The sequence below is a fragment of the Botryllus schlosseri genome, chromosome 9 (genome assembly GCF_051294905.1).
Source record: "Botryllus schlosseri isolate E-star chromosome 9, Bs_hap1, whole genome shotgun sequence".
Classification (NCBI taxonomy): Eukaryota; Metazoa; Chordata; class Ascidiacea; order Stolidobranchia; family Styelidae; genus Botryllus; species Botryllus schlosseri.
The window spans coordinates 18,835,146-18,856,932 of record NC_137244.1 but is presented as its reverse complement, the minus strand read 5'-3'; positions in this window follow the sequence as shown (position 1 = coordinate 18,856,932).

Below are 21,787 nucleotides of genomic sequence, written 5' to 3'. Positions count from 1 at the left end.
GGAATTTCTAAGATCTCTTGCAAGTATACTGATAGCGTCCGAATTACCCTCGAACACACCATGCTTACGGATGTTATTGAAGCGGTTTGTTGATTTGTTGCGGTTCTTAAGACACTAGTAGACGTGGATGGGTATGTTGTATATGGATAGGTTAATGCTGTGATTGTGATCCCATGGCATTTCATAACAAATCACATATTTAGCGAGATAATCAATTGAACTATTAGTTCACTTAAAGCGATTGTATTCTGGATTGAAACTTTCGTATTTCAGTTCCGGATTCCTGGATACGTTTGATTGTACAATTTACTTTTAGCTCCGAAATGGTTTGAAACGTTACCGGATTTACAAAATCTGTTATCGTTTGATATCAACACCGATGTCATCGCCAGAAAATCTCTAAATTCTCGTTGTTTTAAATTTGAAAACTCCAGCGTGATTACGATACAACTGGAGACCGCACTTCTTTTTTCCCTTGTTAGAGATATAAATAAAAATAGATATAAGTGGTTTAACACGTTGACACAATGTTCTTTTATCGCGCATGATCTGTCGATTCACGCCAATGTGGAGTCCGGCACGGATAAATCTCACCACATTTACCTTGGTTGAAGGTTTTTATACGATTATACCGAAGGTATTCTTAATGTCAGCGATCAACTCGAAAATCTTTTCTTGACCTACAAATGCTTTTTTCGCTACAGAAAAGAGACGCTGTCCACCGTGGCAGCTGCTGTATTTAGAGTTCATGTCTGCTCGGTGCACAGTGCACACTCTGCACAGCGTAGGCTGGTTACCGAGAATTCTTATATACGAGGTTTAGTAGGATGATGTCCATTGCTGTTGATCAGTGATGAAATTAATTTGTTCGTCAATAACATTATTCAGTTATTTCCACTTTCAAGATCTTGGTTCTGCTATAAGCGCAAGTAAAATAGATTGATGCCTCATTTCGTGTCACGAAATTCACGAGCAAACTTCGAAGGTAAAAGCGTGAACGCTCTATGGGCGCAGTACATTGTACTTGCTCAACCCAGTGATTGCACGAGGCCTAATGTTTTGGAAAAGCGATAGCATTGATTCCGGTTTCCTGAAAGTCGAGCATAGCTTGTTTTGTATTTCGCTGTTACTATTTGTTTGCGTAAGTATCACGAAGCGTCGAAAAAGGTGTATAATATCAATCCCTATCATATCAAATGGTCCTTCACTCATAGGATATCGCTTAGCAATTTCTTGGCGCAGCTGACAATTGCCGTGCATCTATCAAATATATACTGCCGCTTGCGTTGGTGCACTGGAAGTTTTTCTCGCATTGCGTCTCTCCATGCAATGCACAAGCCCTGACTCTAGGGTTGTGTTTAAAACAAAAATAAATTTAAAACAAGCATGTTTAAAGCTCTTGTTTCAAACGTGTTTTTTATTGTGTTTTTTTCGAAGCCATGACGTTATGCATATTCAATTGTGACGTCATAGTGGATACATATTCACAATTGAAAATATAGGATGAATATGGCTCCTTTGACGTAATAGACTTCCAACCCCTGTCATATACGGACCAAATTTATCATTAACCACTACTACATCGTCATGCAGCATTTTTACATTGGGCGGTCATCATCACCTCAACATTCTTTCTGTACCAATGAACTATATCTACGTACTATGGCTGTTGACCCGACTACATCGAGGGTTTCAACCATCCAATATCGTATACGTTGGTTAGATCGGGTGGTAATCGTTGTCCGTGGCTCAGACAATATGTCTTTGGAAAATATTTACACAATTATAGCATAATTGTACATCTTTAAAAAAAATTAACAATCATTTGTTTTAAATGTAACCCTACTTGGCTGATCCCACCCCGCGTATTTGTGCGGGTAGCGTGTTACTATAGTCTATTTTTAACTCGGTCAGTGAGGAGCGATTCTATTCAATGCGAGTTGCACTGTGAGGGCGTACGCTTGATGAAGCAATAAGCGTCACTGTCGTCGTTGTATCATAATACTAATAACACTATTAGTGCTTATAGTGATTCTCCGCCCGGATATAATGCTTCATATGACCATAGCTAAGAAGTTGACGAAAAAACATATTTGAGTGACCGACAATACTAAACACTAACCTGATTATCCCCGATGTTGCACCTTTAATACCAGCGGTCACATACAGATATTTATATAGGGTGCACAGCAAAAACTTTAAAACCGACGTATCCACGGAATCGACACAAATTGTTGATTCAACTTTGTTCAGCTATTATCAGGAAGTATGTGACGATCATGCCGAGAAAAGTATACCGTATGTGCATGTGATAACAATTTCATCTCGAATAACGCTGAATTGTTTTCAAAAAGTGACGGGTATTTCCGGAGCCAGGCAAACAACCGGAAAGGATAGGAACAATGGTGTTGACTGTATATCAATATTTTGTGTCCAAATTTAGAATCGCCCAAACGAAATGATTCGCCAAAGTACTGTCTGTGCATTAATGCGAACTGATTCTGCGAACTGATTCTACAATTCAAACAAGAAACCCTACAGGTATATTTGGTCTTTATTTATCACCACGTAGTGCAGAGAACTCAAGTCAAATCAAATCAAATATAGTCAATATGAATATGTTGGTGAGTCATTCACCCCGCAATAATTTGATAATAATCACCCTCTCGTCGGTTGCTTGCGTACGCCAATATACCATTTCAAAGTGTCTTGACTGTTTCTAATACTGTGACCAATAATTTTGTGTATACTTTCGCTGAGAAGGGTAGACAAAACGCCTTTAGGTTTTTCATAATTGGGAATTACGCTTCGAGAGCAGTTTTTTGCTTTTGCTTTGCAGTTTTTTTTTTTTGCTTTGTGTAAAAGCTATTTTCAGAAAATAGGGACATTTATTTATGCTAAAATTGTCGTCTGACAATTAACGCTACAAAACTCTATGCCCGGTAATTGCTGAATTCCTCAAGTATCAGTACCGGAAATGCTATCGCGTTGAGAGTATGTGTGCACTTCCAATAAGCACGTAGCACCGTTTTTGTTTAAACATTTTCCGGAATGAAGTTATCTTGTTTCAAACTTGAATGATAGTACACGCATATAAACCTCAAAGCAATACAAAGGCCTACACAACCAAAATTCCATCCCTGTGTAGGTGTACCCTAAACCCAAATGTACTAGCGAGTGAGACTACCTTCTATCGTATGGTGACGCCGAAGAGTGTCCGGTGAGTTCAATTGCGGGCACGTCTCGAAAGTCGCTCCGTGCATGTTGCGAACCGCACCAGAAACTTATACTCCCCATGACGCAATCGTTTGTACACAACCAGTCATGACTATAAACATATATAACTTCAATTCTAGTTGTGGCCAAGTAAACGCACGTTGTCGTGTCCAGTTATTGTCTGCTTACACAAAAATCTATGTCACGCCGCCAGTCCTTTTGTATGGAATTATGAAGATAAATAAAGGTCAGATAACTGAATACATTCAATGGGAAGAGACACTTGATAGTGTTAATAATGCGCAAACACGATAAGACACTCTGAAATTTGTAGTCTGGCAGGGCGCGTTTCAAAAGTTCGTGACACTTTGTTATCAAATCGCCAAGACATATGAAGATTGAAGAGCAATGATGTGCAAACACAGCATTTGTGTCAAATGTATCGAATCGACTATGAACGTTTTTCGAACCGGTAAATACAACTTTCCACGCCTCAACCTCGAGTATTCGTTTAATTATTTGTTCTCAATTACTAATTTTCATAAATACATTATTTTCGACAGTGATGGTAGGTCACAATGTTGGTACCACAACAAAATAGCGAAGGCCACACGCTGCTCCAAGCTATTAACATTTGAAAGTCACCTTGGTCACGATGGTCTCCCGGCTGCGCCTACCATTTTGAGGCTTGCGATTGTATAGGTATGTTAGCATGGAAAACCCGCCACAATATGAACAGCACAGTTATCCCGAGGCTTCCAACATTTAATCAGTCGGAATTAAGTCTTTTTCGACTAGACTTCGAAGCAGAGTGGGATAATAGACTTTTCCGGGGGTAAAGAAAGCTGTTTACCTATAATCGACATTCGACATTTTGACGCACGCTATTTATAATGGTTAGCCTATTTCACAATATATCATTGTCAAAGGCCCTTGCTGAAGCTGAGTAGCAAGTAGGCGTCGGTAACATTTACGTATAAAAGTCGCCGCTACGGATTACGCGTATCACATTAACCGTTAATAAATTAATCGTGTTAATCCTTTGAAGTTTAAAATATTCACGAAACGTCTGTCACGCGCCATACATACTTACCTCTCCACTTTAGTTAAACAACCCAAAGAAGATTTAATGGTTACGGAGCGCCTGGATTGCGCACATGATAAATAGCTATCAGAAACGCATAGGCTGCCTGTTACCCATGTCCGCCAGTCAACATTGCAGAGTGTACCTGAGTTCGAGAACTGCTTCTGTATATCCATATCCAATATAAATCCGCTCGATATCATCGCATTCGTGTTTTTTCGTAAAACGTCAATGCCATCAGCTCCGTCAACATTGATGCAAATTGGCTGAGATTAGAAGTAATATATTATTGAAATAATATATTGAAATAAACCTTACTATTTTCGGCTGACACTCGTCAGGGTCCAGGGGTAATTATCATCAACAATGTTCTTTCCAATGCTCTACTTCTACTACTTTCTGACGAGTATACCCGCGATGAGTGTCAGCCGAAAACATTCGGGTTTATTTCATTCAATTATAAGACGCACGGAACTGTACGATGATATTTACTGTAATTCGTTCCATGAATTTTGTCCTAACCTTCTAGCGCAGTATTGTAGAATATCGTACCGTACCAGCAACACGGTACGGTGAATTATCGTACCGTAATTTCGTGCCTTTACCGTAATATGCGATCGTTTGGGTTGACGGAGCACATTGACGATGAAACAAAAGCCTTAACCTAATTACGTATAACATAGTAATATGCTACATACGTATGTTGACTCATTATGATTATGTCTATTTGCAGTGGCGTGTCGAGGAGTGCACGGCACCCATGCCCCCTTCAGATATCAGACTTGTACATCGTGACGTCATTCAGTTCCATTTCGTCGCAATGGATAATCATGTCGTCACGCCGTCAGACTTGTACAAACTACTGGATTTTCAAAAAGCACAACTGGAACTAGAACTACTCAATTTTTAAAACTCGCAACTATAACTATAACTAAACTACCCGATCTTCAAAATCCGCAGCTAGAACTGAACTATACTCAATTTTTAAAACCAACAACTATAACTAGAACTAGAACTATAACCAAACCCGATTTTCAAAATCCGAAACTATAGAACTAGTGCTAGAGCTATACCCAATTTTCAATAGCCGCAATTATAACTACAACTATTCAATTTTCAAACTCAGCAACTAGAACTTGAACTAGTACTAGTACTACTAGAAAAACCGTTAATTAGTTGACCACCAACTAAAGGGGTAGCTCATACATGTCTGTCTGAGTAGCTTCACTGGTACTGGTTGTAGTTGTAGACTTATGTTTTGTGACTCACTGAAAATTAGAGGTTCCCCGATTAGTGTAGGGCATACCTGGGCATTTTATGGCTCGCCGGCCAAATACGGACTATATACGTGGAAAGTGCGAAAAAAATAATCAAGAAAAATAAAATTTGTCCCAAAAGACCGCACTTCATGTTGATTTACGAAATAATTTGGATTCACCTTCGAGCTGTTTCCATTTTGAAAAGTTTTGTTTCACTTTTTACAAGAAACATGATTGTAATAATGTACATCATATCATTTAGCGTGCCATGGAAAATCATTATGCGCGCAACTTATGGCACGCGTGCCACGGGTAGTCGATCCCTGGCGTAATCTATATTAATAATAAAGTCGATATAACATGGGTTAATTTAAGTCGGGATTATGACATAAGCATGCAGTCATTCGGCTGAGGCTGCGAGAAAACGAATTCGGAAAACCTGCCAGCGAAATTACCAAAACGACAGGACGATTGTACCAAGCTGCACACCGCTCGGGATAGTGACCAAGCTGTGACATCCCATACATTTTGTTGTCTTAATAGAAGGACGTGTCCATGGGTTAGTGTGATTAAAAAGAGTTAACGATATTTCTTGTTTACAATTGTTTTGAATAATTACGTGGGACAAATCTTATATTTGTACTTTGACTCTAAATTCTTAATTGCCTAATAATAACTCATCCACCCCAGAAGCTTGTGAACCACGCAATTCATTGCTTTCAATTCATAAATTATTAGAAATTAATACACCGCGGAATATAGTGTAAGCTTTTGACTTAGCTCGCCAACGTATTTCCTGCCTGTCATACTCAGAAATAGTGGCCCATATGCGGCGTAGGAGTTCCCAAGTCCATAAAGGTTAAGAATCGTACAGAACTAGATTTCACTCTCCTAGTCAACACATTAATTTTTATTTAATCGGAAATATCAGACATTGAATCGAAATTTCAAAAGAACGGGCATTAGAGTTTGAAATGGGTAAGATTCCGACCCCAAAAAGTCACCCGCTGGCTACGCCACTGTTATATAGCAGTGATGGCTCTGAGCGAGCAATGGCTGCACAAACATCATTCAACACAACACCAAGGTTGTAATGACTCGAGTCATGACTCGACTCGAGTCCGACTTATGTCACGATTTGACACGACTTGACCCGAGTCATTGCGCACGACTTGAACCAAGTTATATGACTCGAAATTGAAACGGCCAAGACCGACATTTCATTGTAATTTTGAAGAATAGTAAAGTAACCACACTATAGGGATTTCGTTCATTGGTACCAGTAATTAAAAATGTGACCAGAAACTGGTAAAAGTGAGCAGAATTAGTATATAATAAATGCGAATCATATCATATCACCAAACAGAGTTATAAAAAGTGGGTTTACCAAGACTTAAGTGGAAATTGAGCAATCAACACAATGACTTGGACTCGGACTCAAGTCATAATACCATGATTCGGACTCGACCCTCTGCTCGCTGACTTAGACTCGGACTTGACTCGGTGATGAGTTGAAAATGACTCGACTTGACTCGAGTCGAAACTTGAAAAGCGAGATTGACTTGTGACTCGGAGGCTTGTGACTTCGTTACAACCCTGCAGAACACCGGCATCTCAAGTCGCCCAAAACCACGACAGTATTTTCTAGTTGTTTGGCAACTAATATTTTTTTAAATATGCAACTAAACTAGAACTACTCAATTTTAAAAATCCGCAACTAAAACTACAACTAGAACTACTCTATTTTCAAAATCTGCAACTAGAGCTAGAACTAGAACTATACTCGAAAAACCGTCAGTTAGTTGACCATCAACTAGCCGAATGTTCAGTTTGTACAAGTCTGCACGCCGTTGTCAAAAACATACCCTCCCCAAAAGATCCTGGATACGTCTTTCTGTTGATGATATCCAGCAAACAGCGTGGATCTCGTCGAAGACACGATGAGGATTTGTCAAAATATATCACATCGTAGTTCTGGAACAGAGACGCGGATTGAGTTGTAGCCTACTTCATCAGATTCTATATCACTGTTCCAAGTTATTTGTGCAAGGAAAGTTCGGCAGATACTATATTGTTTTGCGAAAAATGAATGCAGTCATGTGGTGAATGAATCAGCATCCAACCTTAACTGTAACGCTAGTGAAATATGCGATGCACGCAGAGGGCCTGATGAAGATGCTCTTACCTTCGCTCTATGCATATCTACTCACAATTTATATTCTAATAAACATATCATTACAAAGACAGTGAAGAGTTTCGGCGTTGTTGTCGTTATAGATCAGGGCCGGCCAATCCGTGGCTCGCGAGAAGGTTTTGAGTGGCCCGCGAGGTAATTTCCGAAATTTCTAATATCATCAAAAATGGATTGCACAGATTTTGAGCTTGCAAGGCCAACCAAAAATTTGATTAGTCTGGCCGCAATACTTGAGATGCGATGACTATAATATCAGTTCCAACGTATTGACAGATCCATCAGCCATTCACATATTGGTATATCTTCGTACACTACAATAGAGCAGAATAATTTGCGATCGATTTATCAAAGGTAAAAATTTTCTACAAGCTTAGCGCAATATGTTGTCACTCGATTTCTTGTTTTTAATATTGTTGCCCTTTTGTGAAAATGGAAGAACACCTTATGTATCAGATTGAGTCTAACTATATTCGGGATTACGAGACAAAGTGTCGTTTAACATATGCGACCTTGCGTTTGCGCTCGCAGTAAGACCGTCGACCATGAAACCTAGGCACGAAATGATTGACGCATGTTGGTCACAGCTTTCGATATCGATATGTCAATGCGCCGAATAGCCCAGTCCTCGCAAACTTAGCCCAGCGATATACATCAGGCCCGTAATATAGTCTAGTGACAATATTATTGACCTATGAACTTCAAAAAAATTTCGCGCTTGGCGCGGATAGTGGCCCGCGCGAATGTTCCTCAATCGAATGTGGCCCTTTGGCCGAAAAGGTTGGCCAGCCCTGTTATAGATAATATTTGAACGTCATACAAGCTGCCTATTTCGTTCCATGAAATTCATCGGGCAGATAGATAAGTATTAGAAATAGGCTACTCAGTATACTGTGTAATTTATTTGTGGTCTTTCACGATCGATATGGTGGCCTGATAACTAACCACGCTTCGATATATAATCCGTTGTTATTAAATTACCCTGGCTTTGCTATAATTCAAAATGACACGTATGTAGCTTATCACCTTGTCGCTCCGATGCACATGCACATGTGCCAGGTTTAAGCAGTAAAGCCATTCGGGACGCAGTAGATGACATTAGTACTGGAAGCAATGGAACTGTATTATACTACTGAGAGACATTTCCAGATCCACGGCAAGAAGTACGGAGAATGTACTAGATTCACAATATATCCCGCTCGCGCCTTTTTGGTATAGAGGTCATCCAAGTTTACCTAAGTCATTCATTTTAATCGTCTGTCGCATTGATTTCAATTTGTACCGGCGCAGTTTCATCAATGTTACCTGACCGATCGACGTTACGCCGTTCGCGATATCCAATGCAGGTGTGGGAGGGCGATAAAATTTCATGTTTTATCGTTTTAAGCTCTTGGCGATTAGACGAATTCGTTTTCTCGCAGTGTATCTCGGTCTACAATAAAAATAGGATAGCCGCCCGGGATTGAATTGCTTCAAATTCATCTGAAACGGTTTTTCCGGATTAGTCTTGTCTTACTGATCTCGCGCATTGCCGTGTCATTAGACGCATTTTCGGTGTCTTTGAGACCAAAGTAGGTATCTAAAACGATCTCCCTAATACGCACCATATCCATTATTGCTTTTGACACGAGTAATCGTACCCGCAAACTCGATAAACCCATACGAAGGCGCGAACATTTTAGCACCGGAAGTTTCGTGTAAGCACTGGTAATTGCTTCAGTGCGCTGCTTTTGATTTCTTTACCTGTAAAACTGTCGCAGTCGTTCCGTTTCTTGCGGCGCAGATGTCGCCTAGATTACGCACGTAATCGGTATAACACTTGTCTTTGTTCGCAATAAAAACATATTGGAAGATTTCCCATCTTGTTGATTGCGTATCATAAATAATCAAGACCGACGTGTGGCTTCTAATTTCTGAATTTAATCATCTGAATGTATATCAATGTAAATAGGGATATCCGATAGGTAAGTAGATGGTTTGAAAGGCAATCATGGTAGCGGCGTGAACGATTAGAGGCGCTAATACCCGAGTCGCCAAAACGTGGCATGAAAACTCATATCATCGGGTATAGTAAAACTGAAGCATCTGAATTCACATTGAACCTTTCGACCGTCTTGGTTGAGTCCACGTTTACTCTAAACTCTAAGGCAAGCTCAAGTCCCAAAGTAGTACAGAAAACTAATGGTATGCAGACTGTAAATGAAAATAATCCACAAAGGGATGCTACATGAGAAAAGCGATCACCTACTCGCAAATAAGGCAGTGATGACACAAGAGTGGAATTGTGAATCAAAAAGTTTGTTTCGTAGAATCCAGTGCGTTGTGTTACAAGGAATAGTAATTTTAGTGGAGACAGAAAAATAGAGGCTGGTGCATGGAATGTGAAACTGCAATCGTGCAACGTTTATTTTCAATCATTCCCGATGGTAAATGTTTTTGACTTTATTTGGCTTGAATGGTACATGATATTGACTGAACTGAAATTATTTTCACTATGTATTATATTTGACTGAAGTATTAATTTTAAACACATATACTTTCATTGTCGTTTATCATACGAAATCAGAATTTTTTGTTTACAAATAATCTACTGTAACCCGAGTCACTCAGCCACGCATCATTGATTAACGAGACGTGTCAAATCAAGACATGAGGATTTCCCCGATAAACTTCGTAGTATGCGGGTGCATCGAAATCAGACATGATATTATTGTGTGATATATAATATACGTATACGCTGTTCTGACACAAAAGACTTTAAAGTGAAAACCGCCAATAACTTTTCTCTTTACAGCAATATCAATAATAAAACCGGTCACGAACAAAAGAAATTCCGAAAAATTTGATCTCATCGACAGTCGACCAAAAAGTCAGTAATTTATCGTTATCACCCGTCACGAAATTGTGGAACATTCAGCAAACTCCCCACAGCATCAATATAACCCCACGAATACTTTGCTGTACCAGAAAATGCGTTTGCGCACACACCTGATATAATCGGGCCTTCGTGGAATGCAAAAACTTACATTGGTCCCTAAATTCCAACGAAATCATGAATTGGTTACTATGGTCTTGTTCATGCAAGGTCAGATTTTCACGACAACTTAAGATCAGTGTCAAAACTGACACTGGCTTGTCTAGAGAATTATGTGCTGTACACCCACTGCGACGGAATGTCGTTGGAAGAGAACTGCATACACCGCTAACCGAGAGAAATGCACTCAGAAAACGCTTTTTACGATGTCAACCGAATTGAATCCAAGCGCGCCGTGTTTAATTACCGCAATCAGGGCGCTCTCACGACAGGCACGCGCGGCGTCTCAGAATTTTAGCGAGCGGTTCCCACGCCCGCGACATCTGCCACCCCGCTATCGCGACCAGGCGCGAATAGCGCAGCGCGAATAGACCTCAGGAATTCGCAATTTTTGCGCGACTTTTCCCACGCGCTCCCCACCTGCCTCAGACGCAGGCGCGTGGCTGTGTAGCACTCGGTTTTACGTAGGATCTAGCCGGCAAATCTCCTACTCTCGGCTTACAGTCGATCCATCGTGGAGTGATGACATTTGGAAATCGGTTTTCCGGTATTCAGTCGCGTAAAATTAACATTATCGCCACTTGCGCGTCACTAATTTCAATGTGTGGGTTTTCCGCAAGTCTATGTCAACATACGAAAACTCGTGGGAAAATCTCGGATCCGACTGAATTAAGTCAAAATTCATATTTTCGGCTACTGCCATACGCGGCATAGCGCTGCGTGAAGCCCACTACCGCGAAATCAAGTTAATTATATTGCTCGCGCTATACAGTTTCATCGCGTGACAGGCGCGGTAAAAGCGCGCGAAACTCAAAATTCCGTCTACTATAGCTGGGTCTATTTTGAAATCGCTCGATTGTCGATTGTTAGATCTTTAAGAAAAGAAAATCTTATGACATTTTGATCTGTCAAGCGAGTTCGCGAATTCGTAGACTACTACGACGCCGACAGTAATTCGCTCCGGTATATGTTCGTTTAGAGCAAACCTATTAAACGTTGCCGTGGCTCTTTCATCCCCTGAGCAAAGAAGGAAGCAGTAATTCAAACAATCGTATCCTCCCTTTGATTTCTGTTAAATTGCTTGAAATTAGAAAGGGCCGGCTCGCGACAGTCGGCGCGCTTTAATGATGACAAAACTGTGACTTATTCAAAGGAGCTCCACCGAAAGTAGTCTCCGCACTGGTCACCTGCCTGGAGGTCTGACTAAGGAGTCAATTAACAAAACACGGCTCCCAGCAATGCGTCATCGCCAGTAGTAGTAGTCTAGCAATGATCGGGAAGAAATAATTTAGTACCAGTGACAGGACGTGTCGCTTTGAAGATGCCACCGTATTTGAGAAGATATACTGTATATAAAATCTACATGTCACGTGAAAAAGGAGAATTAAAAATCGTACGTATCGCTAGTGGTTACAGAACTTATAGAGGGTGATTCAAATGACGAATGTGCCTCGCGGTTGTTGTGTCACCAAGTCCGTTATATTACCTATCGTCAACATTTGAATTATGGGGTCTAGATCCGCCTATGATATTTATGCTACTTGCACCAATTTGAGTGTTTCGAAACAACACGATATTTGTTTAGCTGAAAATCATTCGCAAGAAATGCTTGTTACTTGAGCTGCCTGTGGATCTGAATTTGACACCATATAATCAATGGAAATTGAACGATTCCAATTAATTTAGTAATCGTGATGTGATAGCATGATTTCCAACGTCCAACTATAATTTACCTTACCTACCAATGCAAATTTACGAGAAACCCCGGCACAAGAACGATCTTAAAGTGACCCCAATAGAACAATTCCTAGGTTAATCAAGATCCATTTTTTAATAAGTGTTGCAAAATTCTGCAATCTAACAATATCTCCACGGACATCATGACCCCATCCCGTGACGAACGCAATACGTTTGACCTTATAGTTTCCTGGTAATTTGCGAATCGACGCTATACCGTGATTGACAAAAGACGCATGCCGACATTCGTGGGAGTATTCTCTCCCTGTTGAAAATATCACCCCAGGAATCACAAGACGATCATTTCAAACCTAACTGCAATTTACTTTATTGACCCTATCGCATAATGAATAGGAGAGGTGATATCTATGCACGATTAACGAGTAAATTCATAATCGCCTGCGGTACATATACCCATTGATATGACATATTTCATAACCGTGAGACAGAGATAGTCTCCCCGTTCCCATACAGCGTCCAGCTGCTTGTAGTTTTGTTGCCTAAGTAATGAACTATAGACCTTTTTCTAATCGTATAGTTTGAGAGAGGCGTTTATGACGGAGCGTTTAAGTTGTCATAACAAATCTGAAAGGTTTAACTCAGCTTCCTCGCTTTCCCACACGTCGACCATCTGCCGTTTTTTGTGACGTAAGGTGATTCGAAAATACCCTGGTCACGTGGAAAATCAGCTGATTCCTGGTGTGAAGGCGATTTGTATAACAAAACATGTTATGATCCGGAACTTGTGTCGGCGCTCAGTCATAGTAGGATTAGGTAGAGGCATCGGATGACTGTTGGACGCGGGTTGGTAGGCAGGTGTGACGCGTGTGGGAGAATTACATTGCTTCTTTGAAAATTTGCGGTGTGAAATCATCAATTTAACAACTTAAGAATACACAAGAGTTACAAACGTTCGTTTGCTTATTTTTGGTCTATCATTTCTTACAGCCGATCCATTTAAAACACATATATCCTATACTTCAAGTTCGATTCGTTTTAGGTTTATCCATCGATTCAACTTCGCTTTCTGTCTGGATTGGTAATATAATAAGCAAAAAGCTTTATTGTACATTTAAGCCGCTATGATGGGTCATAAATCGGAACTCTGCCGGTTTAAAGACATTTAAATGCATGTCGTTCATCTCAATTGCGCGTCAATTTTAGGGTGCATTTCTGACACATTGAGTACCGACATTCACTGGTGAAATATTTAAAGACTTTGAGAAGTAGTATATATTCAAATGGAGGCAATTAATATAATTACTATTAGGGCAAGTTTTTGCAACTTTTGCAACTTTTTTTACAGCTTCCGGCAGCTTCCTAAATACTCGTAAGATACGTAAAATTAATTCTGTTTCAAGCCCGTTGAAGGAATCTTATAGTGCAACTTTTTGCAACTTTTTTCCATTTTTTTCATGCAACTTTTTGCAAATTTTTGCAACTTTTTCGATTTTTCATGAAAGTATTTTCAATTTTGGTGAAATACACGGCCAAATTCGACTGAAACACCGTAAATCAGCACCGAAATAACGCTTTTACGGGTATTTTGGGAACTGAGCCGGAAAATTGCCTTGTTTTTAGTCAACCGTGCAAAATGTGGTCAAAATGCAACTTCTGCAACTTTTGTTAAAATTAAAAAATAAATGCAACTTTCTCAGGTTTTTAGTGCAACAAAAACTTACCCTAATAATCACGTATTCATCAAGTTCAAACAATACCTCGTCAAGTGTTGAAATATACCATGTATATTGTACGTACATATATAAGTATGCACAACCCATTACATTTGCGCGTGTCGGTCTGCAGGTTTGAACACAAATCCATGTATTGCCCTCTCATATCTCAAATTTTAAAATCTCGCGATTCTTCGTCTCGTTCAAATAATGCCATTTATTTGGTTACAAGTTTCGTAATATAACATTAATACACTTTTTGGACGAATATTTGACAAATTTGACCAAAGATTATCTATAGCAACCCTTTGCCGCAAAGAGTTAGCGTACAATTGTAACATAATTGGCTACTGCACCGATTGTTTCATTAGTGTTTCTGTGGATGTCACAGGAAAGTGGAGCGTGTAAACAAATGTATTTGAAGTCTTAGATTTTCATGGCATATTACTGAGTCAACGGAAAAAGTCGTGTGTCCGCGTAGAAGGTTTCTGAGTAATAATAGGCGCGTCTTCCCGTGCCGTTTTTGTGTTATGAAGTTGGTTGCTAATCAGCGATCTTCATTATCTGCAACTTGTTTGAAATTGCTGGATGTATGAATATCATCCGACGGAAATCAATGAACATACGATATAGACTAACAGTCAAGTTGTTATTGTTAGAAAGTATGATGCCCAGTATGGGCCTATATGAGTATTGGGTACTTTGCAGAGTTTGGGGATTGTTTGTAACGGTGCCGATTCCAGGTTTCAATCTATCACCACAACATTAACGGTAGCAACGTGTCAGACTTACTGGGATTCATTTCGATGACATATTTAGTGGCCGACTCGACATAATCAAATGTGGAGACACATCATTTTGCAACTTAGTCTGGCCCTGAATCTTCCTACTCAAAACCCGCGCGAGTAACCATTCGTATGGTCACAATGTCCCTCACCTGACTCAACGCGCGCCTCGGTGACACGGGCGAATTTCTAATCGATTCATTTTGCAATGCAAAGTCCTGCCAAGACATCGACACAACGTGTTTTCTCGTGTAAAATTTGATCATTTATTATATAAAATAAGATACAAACGAAGGCACTCGCATAAAATGTATCGAAATAGAAAAGAAATATATATCTATATATAGTTGGCGTTTATGACTTTGACACTTCTCAGGGTAGCGCGTCCCCTCTGTCTGTACCGAGGCTCTATGTTCCAGACGTTCATATCTCGTTTGGCGACCAGGATATTCTTGTTGCTGGCGGTAGCATTCGAATTACGATCGATATGATGAAGTCAGACATTTTCCGACAAGCAGTCAGTCAGGTTCACGCTTTGACGAAGTCGTTTTAAATCTTCTTCGCCCGCTTCCTGTTCGAGCTGGCAAATATAAGCGATTGCGCTTTCAACGGTGTCAACGGTTGATGGCGCCTTCGTAAACGAAGACGCAGGTAGTACGGTTTGTAGTTCCGAAATTAAACGCAGGATCTCGCATTCTTCGCTCCTCTCCGGCTGGACGGCTGACAGTTTGACCGGCATTGATTTCTTAGTAGCTGACTTTGCGTACGGAAGCACTCTGCATTTAACAGCAGCCTGATAGCAAGTTACAGTCTTCCCCATTGCGGATATCTTTTTGTATTCTTGTATTGCTTCTTGCGTCTAAGCTTGGTAACTGTGATGTGTGGATGAGCGAGCGGTGGCCACCCGTTTATATAGCCTGGTGCTCAGTCTTCTTTTTTTCTTGCGTTTAAAGACGGATTCTCTCGAATTTCAGTTTCGGAAATTAGTTCAGTCGGTCCATCGTGGATAATCGCGGGCGTCCAGTAACTGCGAATTCTCGAATATTTTGTAAGATTATTGGTACTTTTTCACGCGTCTTGCCTCGCATGTCGGTACATCTCGGCCGGCGGCAGGTGGCAGACGCATGGGAATTAATCTCAGAGATTTAGAGACAAACACTTGTCTATAATCTGCCAGAGAGAGAAGAAACATAGTTTTCCCTTGACTAATTTTGAATAAATTCCAATGGGCTTTGTATAACACCCAACAACAGACGATAAATCGACCTATTTCATGCCGGCCGGTTATCAAAAGTAAGTCACTCGCGGGACTATTTATCCATTACATATGGGGATTAGCTTTCTCAACATACACTATTATAAAAGTGTCGGTAACAGAACACTTGTTTATTTACGAGTTTGGCACCATTATCACTGTGTTCAAATCTGTCGGTCCAAATTACCTCCTTTATAATCCTTGCCCTATTTATTTGCAGGTCTCTAAGAATACGATTGAATGGATGTATTTTCAGGTATCAATTGCGCAATGTTCGCAAAGTAATGATGAGCAAATCTGCTTTTCTGCTATGGATGTTGAAAGCAATTTTTCTTAACTTGACTAACGAATACTTTGACTACTTCTTGCAATTTAGTTCAAAAAGTATAATTCACTTCTACAAGTCACGAAAGATCTGGTATTCTGTCCGTCAATGTGATGACTAAAATTGATTTTAATTAATGAAAGTATTTTGATACTTGACTACTGTCTCTAGCTAGGGTTGCATTTAAAACAAAAATCGATTTAAATCAAACATGTTCCAAACATATTTTTCTTGCCATGCCGTCACGAATTTCTAATTGTGACGTCATAGTGGAAGGTCATTGAAAATAGGGCTCCTTCGACGAAAAAGTCTTCCGACCACTGTGATAAACAGACCAAAAATATCGTTAACCAGTACTACATCGTTATGCAGCATTTTCACGGTCGGCGGTCATTATCACCACAACATCCATTCCGTGCCAATTTATCTATATCTTTTAACTGTAACTGTCGAACCAACGACGATTTCGAGGGTTCAAGCCATTCCATATCGTATACGTCGACTATATTGGGTGCAAATCGTCCGTAGGCTTGTACTACATGTTATTCGAAAGTATTTACACAATTATGGCGCAATTATTCGACGTTTGAAAAAAAAATCACAAAGGCATTGGTTTAAAACACTGTATAATGCGTTTTAAAGTACCGTTTGTTTTAAATGCAACCCTGTCTATACCATTTTGGGGATATGACCGATACGTGTGGACTCAAAGATGTTCGTGAGATCGTTGAGCGACGTTAGCACAGAGAATAATATTCAATATTTTGATACATGCACTGGCTATATGGATTATATTTTCCGGTTATTTTATGCACACGTCGCTTGGAAATACGGTACGGTAGTAGTAGCAACAAAATAGAACGAAATGCTTCATCCATAATTATGTATTCCCGCTATGGTACTATAAAGAATGTGTTTACGTCACGATGAATAGTTCTGCGATCTTCTGTAGCTCTGTGTTTTCCACTTGCAGTGACCTAACAGTATTGTTGATGCATGCCTTGTGCCATACTTTATAACAGTGATTCCCAATCCCACAAAATGATAAAGAAAATAAATTTACAGCAAGAAAAATAAATTCATATTCAAAAATTACCCTCGCTTGGCTTGGAGTCTGGAGTTTATAATTAAGGGTGAAGATCAATTCCTCAACAGGGGTTAAACCCGCTCAGACGCCAACCCGCCACACCCTCTGCTGTCGAGTAGCGATTCTCTACTCAGCAGCGAATCGTAGTCAACGATTTCGATACTCAACTCACGTCAAAAAGTATACTCACACTCAAATGCGCTCGGATCGGCACTCAAATTTAAGTCAGCTCCCCAACAGACTCAAGTGCAGGTGGTGTTACAACACATTTTCCAACGGTATTTGACCATCAAACCAGCGGATCATTTGATGCATACAGCGGGCTTATCAGCAACTTCGTTGATGAGTTCAACCGCCGCATCGGCGCAATGAATGCTTTCTTGCCCACTATGAAAATGTTTTCAAATCCTATTGCATATGCTGTGGCCACTGCCCCTAGTAATTTTCAACTTGAGTTGCTAGACATGCAGTCAGATATCAAGATCAAGCAATTATTAAAACGTGAAGACTTTACTTGAGTTCTGGAGTTAAATTCCAGAGGCAAAATATCCCAACTTGGTAACCAATGCGCAGAAAAACGATTCTCTATTGTGATCAACTTATGCATGTGAAGCACTTTAGCAAACTGGCCAGAATCAAAAATCAACATCGCAGTCGATCGACCGATGACCACATCAAGTAGCTACTGCGTACTGCATTCTCTGCAATTACGCCTTGCTTTGGCAAACTTCTTGAAGCTCAAAGCCTATGCCAAGTTGGACATTACATCGATATGTTTTTTACTTGTTAGTGTTGCTATTCTTTGGTACGCGCTTTGAAACTTTATAATTTTTGTGTTTCCAAATTAGTGTGTTCGTGCGGCCCCAGATGTACTCTGAAATATGAAATGCTGCTCCGACATTAAAAAAGGTTGGGAACCACTGCTTTATAGTGTCAGATTTCTGACGCGTTTTCCTGCGTTTACATTACATATAGTAATCAAGTACATCTGTCCCGGGCGGCATAGCATGAATGAGAATTTCGAACGGGCAAATAATTTATCTTAACGACCGGCTATGACATTACAATCCATAAACAACGAAATTTGAGGACGGAAAGAGAGTATTTCGCCTCAATGTCAATTCCTTCGGACCTTCAATTTATTTCATGTAAATGTTGCGGTTTCACACAGTGTGAAATATCAGATTTCCAAAAATACAGCCAAAATAATATCTCAATACAAGCAACTCCAAAGGAAACATAAATTAGAGGAATAGGAATGACTTTTCTCGCTGTATGGATATCCGCTGCCCAAGGGCCTATGTCCTCATCCTTTGTGAATGCTGTATACATATGTTCTTTTGACCCATTCTTGTCGCCATTGCATTGCTGCTTATGTGGTCATAATTTTTAAAATTGTCTCTGTTGATTTCAGATATAGGAAATCAACTTTCCTAATTTGTAAATCCATTCTGTTCACTATTGATGCTTCCTTTTGAAGTGGGTGCAAAACACCAATGTCTTCCCAGTAGCACCATGCGATCTCTTGACTTGTTGGAATCAAAACACGACACGAGAACTGATCCTGTGTAGGCTACTGATATTTACTCAGTGTGCGATATATGAATATAATTTTCAAAGGGCAATCGCCAAATCGGTATAATAATTTCATTCGATTGCGACTGTTGTTGATTTAATTTGTATCGGGGAAAGGGGACTTTTCCTTATACTCGAAGAATTTCTCGCACGATAAGCACCTGTCGCCTTTTTTGATCGCGGTGAGACAATCGATTCCGAGATTCGGTGTCCTAAACATAGATGATATGCGGAAACTAGAAGTCGCCAAGTTTATGTATCAGTTCCACTGCGGTCGTTGTCCCGAATATTTCAATGACTTTTTTTACCTCGGAATCAAAGGCGCACAAGTACAACACACGCGCGTCCGCTTCGTCCAAATATCATATGATTGACCGTAAAGATCATCGCCCCATCAAATATGCTGCACCCGATGTGTGGAACAGTATCCCGCCGGTCATCCGACAGTCGACGAGCATGTCCAGATTGTCTACATTCAAGTCGCAATACAAGGAATTACTGCTAAATGAATATTAGTCCATCGTCAAGATTACCGGAACACGACTGACCTATCGATCTTGACTTCCATGACATGCCATCTTTTTCTTGTGCTTGCCTTTTTCTATACTATCTTCTTTACTTTTCATTCAGTGTGCAAATGTGCATGCCTCCTCTTTACCTCGCCTATAGGCCAAGGTGGGTGTCTCATTCCATAGACTACTCCAAGTCGCTTCGACGCCTTCCTATCTTTTCATTGTATCGCATTTTTGTGGTGTATTGAACTGATAAAATTGCTAATAAACCAATGATGATGATGATGATAATAGTAGTTGATGACGTCAGTGACAAAACTTTGATGCACTTGATGGCAGTACAGAGACAGGAAGATATTGCTGCTATCAACATGGACAAAAGTCTGATACCAAATTGTCGCCGTACACTCTCTCGGTTTAGAGTTAGACTTTAGAGAGATTTTATACAAACTACGAAGTATATGAATTACAAGCTAAGTAGCTACTTGCTGCTGAAAAGCTACTAAATTATAGTGCAGTGTGCATTCATGCGGAGACGCATGCGAAATTGTGAGCGGAATATGCCCTATCAAACAAACTAAATTCCACGAGGCCACCATAGCACAGCTTGTTAAAAATGTCATTAGGCCATTTTTACAAGTCTTATAATATTCCGTTTGTTTTGAAATATACTGCAAGCTTTTATTTCATACGTTAGCGTATGGGAGCATTTACAATAGCTCGTGTGGTCGTGGTGAGCAAAAGTATGATGGAATAGTATATTGATATTGAAATGAAACCTGAGTATTTTCGGCTGACACTCGTCAGGGGTAATCGTCAGCAATCGACAATCAATCAACAGTCGATATATGATATTCAATGTTCTTTCTTATTCTCTACTAGTTGCTGACGGTTACCCCTGACGAGTGTCAGCCGAAAATATTCGGGTTTCAATTCAATATGAATATACTATTCAATTGTATACTGAAGTTCATTACCTCCAAGAAGCTCTTCAAAAGTATGATTGTTTGACTTAAGCTACATTATTCAATCTGTAGGAGTCAAAGCATTGATTACTAATCAATAGCGAACTTTTTTGTAACTTAATTGTGCAACTATTACAGCTTCCGGGAGGTTCCTAAACACTCATGGTTTATGTAGTAGGCCTATGATGTTTTAGGCTGTTTGAAGGAATTACATATTGCAACTTTTTCTATTTTTTAATGCTATTTTTTTACTGCAACTTTTATCAAGTATTGCACAAAATGTAAAGGAGTGATTTCAAAAACATGCTATAAAGCCATTTCTAGTATGGTTATTGGTTATCTCTTTATTTGCTTAACAAAGAGCTGTGTGGTTGATTAGCTGCATCTCAATGTTAGGTGTGACGCAATAGCGTGAAAGCTATAGAATTTCAAAAACCCCGGCCAAGCACGACAGTGCCTGAACCGTATGAATATATATCGCTTGATTGATTCATTGTCGTTTAAATTTGAGGTCATTCGCCATTTGACGCCCATGCGAGACTGCCGAAAACTACATTATCACTTGGTCACTCTTTTCAGGCTATGGGTTTTGTTACAGTCGGCGACACTGAGTTTTGCTGAAATGCCTTGGGTCGGGTTTGCAGACCAATGGGGGTTTGGCGTTTGGTATTTGACTTTTATTATGGGTTATCGCTTTGCTGTCTGTTTTTTTTTTTGGAAAATTATTTCCGCATTGCAGTCTTTTATTGCACTGTTTTGCTGTTCTCCATTATATATTCCTGAGTAATCATTCTAGGCAACAAAAATTTACAACATTCCAACAATATGACTACAGAAGTCAATACCTTTGCACTACTACAGAGACAAATAGATAACGTCACGTACTTTGACGCACACTCGCTTCCAAGATATAAGACTTGCAAATACCTTGTATTTCGAGCCGTCAGCGGATGTTAAATTCCCTCGCCTAGTAACGGTAAATTATATTGAAGAAATTCGATTACCACGACACCGGTGAAACAGATTTGGCAGGACCCTACCCAGTGAATAAACATTGATCCCCGGTAGAAAGCGTAAAATTTGTTTTGA